General features: G+C 40.8%; 1 long non-coding RNA gene across 1 annotated transcript; it reads right to left on the reverse strand.

Annotated features, from left to right (window-relative positions):
• Nucleotides 1–3,876: 3,876 nt before the first annotated feature.
• On the reverse strand, nucleotides 3,877–10,700 carry LOC310835251. The gene is made up of 3 exons (XR_014559454.1): nucleotides 9,302–10,700; nucleotides 7,359–9,146; nucleotides 3,877–6,530 (listed from the first exon to the last, which is right to left on the reverse strand). It is a non-coding gene; the product is annotated as an uncharacterized lncRNA (long non-coding RNA).
• Nucleotides 10,701–10,989: the final 289 nt, after the last annotated feature.

The following is a 10,989-nucleotide window of genomic DNA, read 5'->3' on the forward strand; positions in this document are numbered from 1 at the left end:
ATGGAACAGTGGTATCTCGGTTTTCGAATGTAATCCGTTCCAGAAGACCGTTCAAGTTCTAAACCTTCAAAAACCGAGGCGCGGTTTCCCAGCCAACAGGACTCAACAGCCAACAGGATCTTTCACTCAGTGGAAGTCACTTCAGAAGTTCGACTTCCGAGATGCGTTTAAAAACTGAAGCATTTACTTCTGGGTTTGAGGCGTTCAACAACCAAAACGTTCGTCAACGGAGACGCTCAAAAACCAGGGTACCACTGTATTTGTGGTTAGCACTGAATCAAGCTACACATTTCACAGCCCCAACGTTTAGCTGATTCAGCAAGCCTGCAGGTGGTTCAGAGCCTTCACTTGACTTTGCAAATATTTACAAGACAAAAAATAAAATAAAAAAATTCATGGTGTGGCCAGGCAAAATGATCCCACTAAATGATTAAAATGAGCAGGGCATCAAATCTGTGAAACAAGAAGGTCCTGAAGCTGTGGTTGAAACCGTTATGTAACTGTGGTGTTTCAAAAGCAAAATAGCATACCTGGAGGCCAAGATCTCAATGATTTTTTTTAAGGAGGGGTAAATCCCAAGCAGTATATTATAATATTATTATTATTATTATTATTATTATTATTATTATTATGCATAAAAGGAACCTGCAAAAAATGTTGCAGCACAGTGTGCTGCTGTTACCCCAGTCTCTCCACCAGTCTATCCCACTTCCCAGTTTTTTTGTTGCTCTCCCTTTCCAAGTCAGGCTATGTAGACATTAAAAGGGACAAGGGAGGCGCTGTGGTCCAAACCACTGAGCCTCTTGGGCTTTGAGATTGGAAGGTTGGAGGTTCAAATCCCCACAACAGGGTGAGCTCCTGTTGCTCTGTCCCAGCTCCTGCCAACCTAGCAGTTCAAAAGCACACCAGTGCAAGTAGATAAACAGGTACCGCTGCGGCAGGAAGGTAAATGGTGTTTCCATGTGCTGTAGTTTCAGTCACAGTGTCCTGTTGTGCCAGAAGCTGTTTAGTCATGCTGGTCACGACCCAGAAAGCTGTCTGTGAACAAATGCCGGCTCCCTCGGCCTGAAGCGAGATAAGCGCCACGACCCCATAGTCGCCTTAAACTGGATCCTTAACCTCTTTTACCTTTTTATGTAGACATTAGCAGCTTGAGATACAGCAAGGTTGTTTTGCCCTGCTTATTTTTCAAGTTGCATTCTTATGCTGCAGTAATTCCCATAGAGGGGACGGACTGCCTTCTCCGAATGAACATTACCCAATTTGTTTCCCTGTGCCCAGAGGCATCAAGTTCCACCCGACATGGGGAGGGGGACTCATCGCTTGTGCATGACATCACATGTGCAACACACACGTGTGACATCATGTGCATTGGGAGGAGGCCATAAGCCCTGATGAGGCCCGATACCAAGGGAAGGCTCGGCTGCACCTGGCCCCTCAAGACTGGGGTGCGGGCCCAGCCCCACTACTTTGTGGGGGCGCTGAATAGAGTTGGCACCTGCACCAGACCCCAATTAACTGAAACTGTCATCTGCACATGCACTGGCTTCTACACACATGCAATGTCTACCAGAACTATATACACCTCAACTTAAACAAAGCTTCCATTTTTTAATATGATGGAAACTGGTTTGAAGGAAAGCACATCAAATTGGGGTACTTCTCAAGAAGCTGAGCTTCAAACACCAGGGGTGAGGGTGTGCTGGAGCCAGGGTAGACAGTAATATATACACAGCCTCAGTCAGTCACTGAACATAGAATACATTGGGCTATTCAGAGGGTTTACCCCTTAGGGCTTTCCCCCCAGATTTCTGTACTTCTTCTGCAAAGCACCACAATCTCCAGAACCTGCTGCTACTTCCATCTCACTCATGCCTGGTGCCACTTTGCATACATGTGCAGAGGGAATGATAAAACCAGGCTGTTCTGTCACATCACAATACAGTGGGAGATGCATCATCATGAAACATGCACAAGCAAATGGAGCAGAAACAAATGCAGCATATTGGATAGCTGGAAAAGAAATCTGTTTTTTCTTACTCCCAGGAGGAATACATCTCTACTTTTTGTTAAACATTTAAGGAGCCGTAATCAGCGGCATTTGACATCCTGGAAAATCAGTAAAATCTATAAAAGAGGAGGTGGTAAGTGACAATTTTGGCACTCTGATAGAGGAGGTTTCCATCGTATGTGGTGAGAAATAGTAGTAAACACTCTTGGCAAAATATTTTGTTCAGAGTCACTCCTCTATATTTTGGGTGTTGCTCAAAGCAGCTAGAGCAACATTAGCCAAGGCACTGAAAAGAAAAGAGAAGAGAAGAGAAGAGAAGAGAAGAGAAGAGAAGAGAAGAGAAGAGAAGAGAAGAGAAAACTGACTGGCTTAACAAAGTTTGGCCTCTCTGTAATCTAGGTAAGGAGAAAGTCTGTTAAAAATGAGTTAACAATTATAAAATAACCTGTAAATGTAGAAGTCCTTTTCACAATATATTTTAAGAGACTTTCAGAATGGTTTCCAATGCAGAAAATGGACATATGAATTTGGTGGGATTATGTTCCAATATGATATAGTTTGCTATAATTTATGTTACTGATTGTTCTTCATTTGTAAAGTTTGCATTCTGATAACACCAATGTGATCTGCAACACAATTGTTACAGTATATCTTCCAATTCCAAGAAATGTGTTTCTGTTCAAAACAGCAGGCAGAAAGCCTGTTTGCCTCCTGTCATCAGTAAACATCCAGAACAACAGTGGCCGGATCTAGACACATAAAAAAAAAATTCAGGGAAACATGTTCTAAACCTCATAACAGGAAATCACGTGCCAAAAGATGGAACTCTACAGCGCCATCTGGTGTCACAGTGTTATAACACATTTAAAACCCTTTTTTCGGATGTAAAGGTACAGTGGCACCTCGGGTTACATACACTTCAGGTTACAGACTCCACTCACCCAGAAATAGTGCTTCAAGTTAAGAACTTTGCTTCAGGATGAGAACAGAAATCGTGCTCCAGCAGCTCGGCAGCAGCAGGAGGCCCCATTAGCTAAAGTGGTGCTTCAGGTTAAGAACAGTTTCAGGTTAAGAATGGACCTCTGGAACGAATTAAGTACTTAACCCGAGGTACCACTGTAAAGGAACCCTTGATCATTAGGTCCGAGGGAGCCAGTGTACACCTTCTGGGTCATGTGGCCAGCATGACTAAGCCGCTTCTGGTGAACCGGAGCAGTGCACGGAAACGCCGTTTACCTTCCCCACCGGAGCGGTACCTATTTATCTACTTGCACTTTGAGGTACTTTCAAACTGCTAGGTTGGCAGGAGCAGGGACCGAGCAACGGGAGCTCACCCCATCGTGGGGATTCGAACCGCTGACCTTCTGATCGGCAAGTCCTAGGCTCTGTGGTTTAACCCACAGCGCCACCCGCGTCCCTGATGTGGCTGAGTCCAAAGTCAGGCTCAAGCAATTATGAGGGCGCTGAGTGTAGGCCAGCCTTTGTATGTTGTCCTTGAGTAAGATCCACTCATCACCTGGGGTTCCATAACTCACCTAATAATAATAAACCGGAAGCCCTATGAGATAAAGTTCCAAAACCATAAAAAGTAGTTTAGGTTTTGGAGAAAAAGAAAAATGAAAGGCTTCATAATTCACTGTGCACATGGATATGGAACAACAACCCACCCATTTCAGTGGGGTTTCAATCTTTTCTATGAAATGTAATCTCTTTTCCATCTTTCTTTTTTGAAAATATTTTTATTAATTCTCAGTTACAAAAATCCAATCAATGCCGCATTGTATCAATACCAAATTACCATTCCAATTCCAGTATCAATCAATTAAAAAGCTAAGTACACATTTTAGATGGCCCCCTGCATGCTAGATTTCAAGGTAAGATAATTTCATTTAATTTCATTTAATTCTCCTTCCAGAGTCTTATTTAATCTAATTACATTTCAATCTCCATCATAATCCCTTATACAACAGCTACATTTTTAACTTCCATTCGTATTAACACATTTAATAATTTGTATTCCTGCAAGCAAAGTTCTATGTCCTTTATTGTTCCTGTGTGTGATATTTTATATTTGTGTTTATTTATTTTGTCCATATTGTTTCTTTTTGGCCTTATAAAACATTGTGTCTTCATTCTTCCTGGTTTCCATCATGCCCTGCGCAACATCGCTGTTTCCACTATCTCTGTTTCTGGAGAGTGAGGCTCTAATTACAACTGAGTCATTGTTCCACGCTTTTTCAAGTCTAGGAAATGGGTAATCTGGCACCATGCCAAAGCCTTGGAGAGTCTCCAGCTTCTGCATCGCCAACCAACTCTCAAAATAATGACCTGGCATCCCACCAAAGCCTTGGCACGTCTTCTCTGCTAAAGCAGTAATACAGTGAAAATTAACTCTGTTCAATAGTTTAAAATCCATTTCAATTTTCACACACATTTCTATTCTGCATTGTAATTCATAACTATAACCCCATTCTCTTTTATTTTCTCTTGCCATTTATTAAAACTGGTTAGCATTCAAGGATGGGGGGTTGTCGAGTCATTTATGTAACAAACAAGATATATATAAAAAGGAAGCTGAAGTCTCCCCCTGCCCCACGTACCATCTTTTGCATCAAAGGAAGTCTTCTTTCCAGTTCAAATCTTTACACCTTTGTAGCTGTTTCAATTTGGCAGTTTTTGATCTTGTCCCATCATTACCAGCATGCGTCTGTACATTAATCTTAATTAAACTCTTAATGAACAGAAGAACCACTGCTTCTTAATGGCAGCCTTAGAGGGTTACTGACGGGCAAAGCGTTTTTGCGTTCAGAGCCTCCCTGCCTCTCAGATTCCATGTCAGAGCGAAAGCCAGGTACTGAGACGATCTGAGAGTGAAGCTCTCTCCCCCCCCCGACCCTCAATCATCTTTGTTTGTTCCTTCACCTACGATCTCCCGTTGTCTTGGGAGCTGCGCCATTAAGGCAACCAAAACCGGAAGCCCTATGAGATATAATCTCAATGTTAATATCATTGCAGCCATGCGGCCCAGTGCTTACTCCAAAGTCAGCCCTGTTTTCTTCCAACAGAATTCAGTAGAATTTACTTCCAGCAAGCATGCTTCATATTGCAGCCATATAATATATATTAGTTTTCTAAATTATGACAAATCGATCCTAATTATTAAGATTTAATACAATTTAAAAAATAATAATTAGGTTTCCCACTCCTGTTACAAACATATGGTCGTTGCTTCCTGATGATGCTACTTCATTCTTCTTTAATCACCTTCTCATCCTTCTATTAATTTTAATCCATTTGCTAAGCTGATCTTTCTTGTTCCCTTGCAATCAGCACCTTTGTTGTTTCACAAATATATAAATATCCATTTCATGCATGTAGTCCTTCCAGCACTCTGTTCCCAGACCTGGAGTGCAGAAATAATTTATTGCCACCGTCCTTTGTCCATTCACATTCCACTCCTTTGAAAACATTCCTTCCATTGTTCAAGGACTTGCTGGGCTATACATAACTCCCCGACAAGATGCCTGCTCCGCCATTTATCTCCGCCATTAAAATTCTGGGGGTTATTTTCCTCAGCCCGCAGTTAAAAAACAAAGTCACATATATAAACTCCTGCCAGATGTAATTAGCAGTCCTTCACCTTGCCAAATTCCTCTCTCCTCCACTCCTGGCCCAGTCCAAATATGATCTGAATTGCATCCATTCAACCTCAGTCAAAAGGAGAGGGTATGGAAAATCCTTGCAGCAGCCGGAACAGAAGGGGGAGGCAAGGTAATGTTTGCTATTTCATGATTTCCAAATGGTCTTTTTTTTTCCCCTTGACCTCCCCTGCAAAATGAAAGAATTGTGTGCAATCATGATGTTATTCTGTCTGATACTGAGGAAAAGAAAGGGGAGCCACTGATTTATGCTCTACAAAGGGTTTTACAATGTTTTTTTTCCAGATTGCAGCCTTAAACATCTAAAATGGGGTTTCCCAAACTTGGGTCTCCAGCTGTTTTTGGGACTACAAGCCCCATCATCCATGACCACAGGTCCTGCTAGCCAAACCATTGGAGAGCTACAGTACCTGTTGAGGTATGTTTTATTTCAGTTGGGGCAGATGAAAGTGTCTTCAGGTGCACCTTAGCATTTATTCTCCCTGCGCTCTTCCCAGTTAGGATTCCTTCTCATGACCTGTCTGTCTGTCTCCAGGCACTGTGGCTGCCTGCAAAGCATTCCAACGTGGCAGGGTTAATGTTGCCAGTCTTCATGTCACATTTGCAGACATCTTTATGACGCATAGTTGGTCTGCTAACAGGCCTGGTGCCTGAATACAACTCCCCGTGGAGCACATCCTTAGGGGTTCTGCCATCTTCTATTCTGTGTACATGATCAGGCCAGAGTAGACATCACTGAGACAGGAGTGTGGACATGCTGGGAACGTGGACTTGGGAGAGCACATCTTTGTTTGAGACTCTGTCCTGCAAAGTCTTCCTTACATCCATCAGACGCAACATCTCAATGCCTTCCACATGCACTGTGTCAGAAAAAAGGCCCCGAATTAAAGAGGAGTGTACCATTGTAACATAAGACAGAATATCCACAGACCTAAATGCAATTACTAGTATTGACATTTACATACATATCAGATGGCTATGGCTTTCCTTATGATTCTTCTAAAAAAAGTTCTTCTAAAATTCTTCTGACAGAAGGTACCGTACTTTTCCATCTATAAGACACCCCCTTGTATAAGATGCCCTCTATTTGGGGGGACTCAAATTTAAGAAAATGGGGTGTGGAGATGCCTCAGAGTTGTTGAGCTTTTTTGAGGTGGATTGACCAGAGTTTTACAGCTTTTGGGGAGCAAGTTGCCAAAAATTGCCCACTTGCCACAGCAATAGCGAATCGCAAACAGACCCTTCCCAAGCAAAAAAATCTCTTACACACATCCCAGAACAGCAGCCACCAATCATGGCAGCGACAGCCTATCCGCAGCAGTGTTTCCTGCAGAGACCAATCACCAACCCAATTAGAGAAGTGGCAGCCAATCCAAAGCAGCCCTTCTAGCAGCCAACAATCGTTGATGACAAGCTCTTGCTCGAAGCTGCAGCCAATCACCTGTCCATCCCATTCACTATCCATGTATAAGACGAGGCACATTTTTGAACATAATTTTAGAGTAAAAAACCCTCGTCTTACACACGGAAAAGTATGGTATATATTTTATGCTTTGGGTCCAGGACATTTCCAGTAGAATTATTGCTTTCTTCATTTTCACATGCATTCTGTGCTGTAATTATTAGAAAGCAAAATTTAGTGACTGCAGCAAGGACTAGTTTGATTGACTGGAGTATTAATTTCTTACCTCTCAGCTGTTCCTGATTCCTTTCAATCTAGATGAAAACACCTGGGCTGTTAAAATTCCTGTAGACAAATCTACCTCTTGGCTTCATAAGACAGTTGGATTGATTTCATGGATTGTCTTCAATATTTTAAAATATAATCTTTCCCTCTCAAGTATTCATTAGATGCAGTGGCAGCTGGTGTTGACTGGAGCTGGCAGGAAGGAGGACAGTGCAGAGATCAGTTAGTTAAAGGCAGGTGGGACCTGGACAATGGAGGAACCAGAAGTGTCACAAAGGGACAAGAGGAAGTATGGATAAGCTCTGTAGAAAGAGAGCAAAGCTGGGGGATGATTAGTGTGGTTAATGGAGAAAAGAAAACAAGACTCAGATAGAGGACTGGGGACTAAGAGAAGGCTGATGATGGGTCTCAGCTGTCTAGAACATACACCAGAAGAACAGAGAGAGAGATGATTTTAGCATGGCTGATGCCAAGGTAGAGATCAGGCTGCTTGCTGGGTCTGTTTCATCCTTGGGCATCCCCACCAGGCTCCCCTGATAAGGTGAAGAATAGCCACTGGAGGAGATTGTATCTTTAAAGAATGGGCATATTACAGCTCCTTTAAAATTGGGAAATTCCTTTTCAACCTGCAAGAAGACATCATAATGAACAAGGAACTTTAAACACTGATATTTTCAGTTATTGGTTTGAGAAGAAAACTATAGATACAAAGAAAAGGAAGCAAAGAACCTGTGTTTTGGGGGGCAGGGAGACATCTTCAAGACCTACCAGAGATGCTCTTCTTTGATGCTTCATACATCATTCTTCCTGCAAGAGTGCAACTTACATTTCGTACATTATGCTAGACCTCTGGTTACGAAATTGTTTCTTGATCCTGCAGATATCTTTGTAGTTGTTTGAGCTCTCTCTTTGAAGAATGGGCAGATTACAGTTCTGTTTAATGCAGAAAATCTCCTTTCCAATCTGCAGAGAAGTTACTCTATGGTCAAACAAGTATGTACATGTCATAGATTTCTCCAGTAAGGAAAAATGACCAATACAAGTTACCTCTCTTAGATCTACCTGCATGTTGGCAATGCCCATCTGTGATGTTTTCTGCTTCTCTTCTTAAAGCAGTGCAGCACCTTTCATTTCTTCTGTCACATATTAGTTCTTATTAGTTGCTTTCCTGCTTGATCCTACTGAAAACAAGGCTTTTCCTTAAACTTTTCAACTCTTTTTTTGAGAATAGACAGATTATAGATCTTTTTAAATTGGAATGCCCATTTCAAATCTGCAAAAAAGCCACTGGATGATCAAATAAACATTTTTGCATCATCAGTTTCTCCAGTGATTAACCAGGTCAGCCAGCAAACAAAAGGATACATATTTGCAGTAGCTCCTTTGGACTTACCTGCATGGCTGTAACACTTACCTGAGAACTTTCATACTTCTCAAGGCAGGGCAACACGTTCAGTTTCTTACATCACATCAGTTTATTTAAACTTAGTTTCATTCCTGTGGTTGTTTTTTTTAAGGATTTATTTTTGCTTTCCAACGCTCTTTCAAGGATAGATTGCAATTCCTTTTAATTGGGAAGATCCCTTTCAAATCTGCATAGAAATTACCAAATGATCGAATAAATGTTCGTCTGTTTGTAGCTGTCTCCAGTGATTAAGTTGTATAGACAGAGAAAGACAAACAAGCCAAGAAGTTGCTTTCTTTTCCATTTTGGAAGTACCTCTTAAAGACTTACCGTGCCAGTGAGGTTAACTTCTCTGTTCTTGATGCATGTTATTATATTCCTTACCTCAGATCATATTTTCATTCATTTGTTACTTAAGCTTTCTTAAGCTTGCCATAAACTAGATTTTATAGCTTTCCAATACAAATGCTCAAAGGTCTGTATTGCTGCCAGTTTTGCTTAGTTTTCCACCTTGTATATATACGTATATGTTTGTAGGCCTCATATCATATAATTTCGTTCATTTGTTAAGGATCTGTTGCTTTCTTGAGCTTGCCATAAACTAGATTCCATAGCTTTCTAAAACAAATGCTCAAAGCTCTTTATTGCTGCCAGTTTTACTGTAGTTTTCTACCCTGTATATATGTTTGTAGCCCATGGCATTATCTTCCCTGGTGAATTATCAGCATCAGTATCAGAATCTCTGAATCAATTCCTATGAAAGTTCTCAAAGCAATTTCACAGCATAAGAAAAACATAGAGAAAAATAGTTAAAACAATTGTATCTAAAAAACAATTTCAAACCATTACAGATACCGACTAGGATTTATTTATTTTTAAGTATTATTTCCCCGTGTAAGCAAGCCTTGACAAAGTAATATTTAGGAAGCCAAGCAAATAAATGAACTGACAGGGTGTGGCGTTTAGAGACTCAATTGCTCACCTCGAACTCTGGAGTGCTTCATCTCAGTCCCCTTCAGAATATGCCATTTCTTGTGCTAGAACTGAAAGATGTTTCTTACCTCTCCAATGGAAGTCCTGCTCTTGTTGTTCTTGAATTAGAAAAGAAGCCCAACTTAATTTATTATCCCATATATTATCGAAATCATTCAACCTCCACCCATTCATTGGTGGGACATACAAGCAGTAGCACTGTTTGAAGCTTGACCAGTCTTCTCTCTGAGTGTCCCTAATATCAGACATCTAAACAAGAAATCAGGAGTCTTAAACAGGCAAGGTGAAGTTTTAAGCTGTCGTATGTTACGGATTTTTACTCCTTGGATTCATTTTCTTTTGTTTCCTCCTACTTTCTTTCCCCAAACTTTCCCTCCATTGAACTTACATTTCTTGCATTATTCCACACCTCTGGTTACAAAATTGTTTCTTGATCCTCCAAATATCTTTGTGGTGGTGTCTTTGAAGAATGGGCAGATTACAGTTCTGTTTAATGCAGAAAATCCCCTTTCCAATCTGCAGAGAAGTTACTCTATGGTCAAACAAGTATGTACATGTCATAGATTTCTCCAGTAAGGAAAAATGACCAATACAAGTTACCTCTCTTAGATCTATCTGCAGGCTGGCAATGCCTATCTGAGATGTTTTCTGCTTCTCTTCTTAAAGCAGTGCAGCACCTTTCATTTCTTTGGTCACATATTAGTTGTTAATTGTTTCTTTCTTCCTTGGTCCTACTGAAAACAAGGCTTTTCATTAAACTTTTAACCTCTTTTTTCAAGAATAGACAAATTATAGATCTTTTTAAATTGGAACGTCCATTTCAAATCTGCAAAAAAGCCACTAGATGAGCAAATAAACATTTTCACAATGTCAGTTTCTCTGGCGATTAACCAGGTCAGCCAGCAAACAAAAGGATATGTATTTGCAATAGCTCCTTTGGACTTACGTGCACTTACCTGAGAACTTTTATGCTTCTCAAGACAGGGCAACACGTTCAGTTTCTTACATCATATCAGATTATTTAAACATAGTTTCTTTCCTTTGGCTTTTTTTTTTTAAGGATGACTTTTTGCTTTCCAAAGCTCGTTGAAGGATAGATTACAATTCCTTTTCAAATCTGCATAGAAATTACCAAATTTCCAAGACAAATCCTCAAAGGTCTGTATGGCTGCCAGTTTTGCTGTAGTTTTCTACCCTGTATATATACGTATATGTTTGTAGGCCATGGTATTAT

The sequence above is a fragment of the Podarcis gaigeae genome, assembly GCF_964106915.1.
Source record: "Podarcis gaigeae genome assembly, chromosome: 17".
Lineage (NCBI taxonomy): Eukaryota > Metazoa > Chordata > Lepidosauria > Squamata > Lacertidae > Podarcis > Podarcis gaigeae.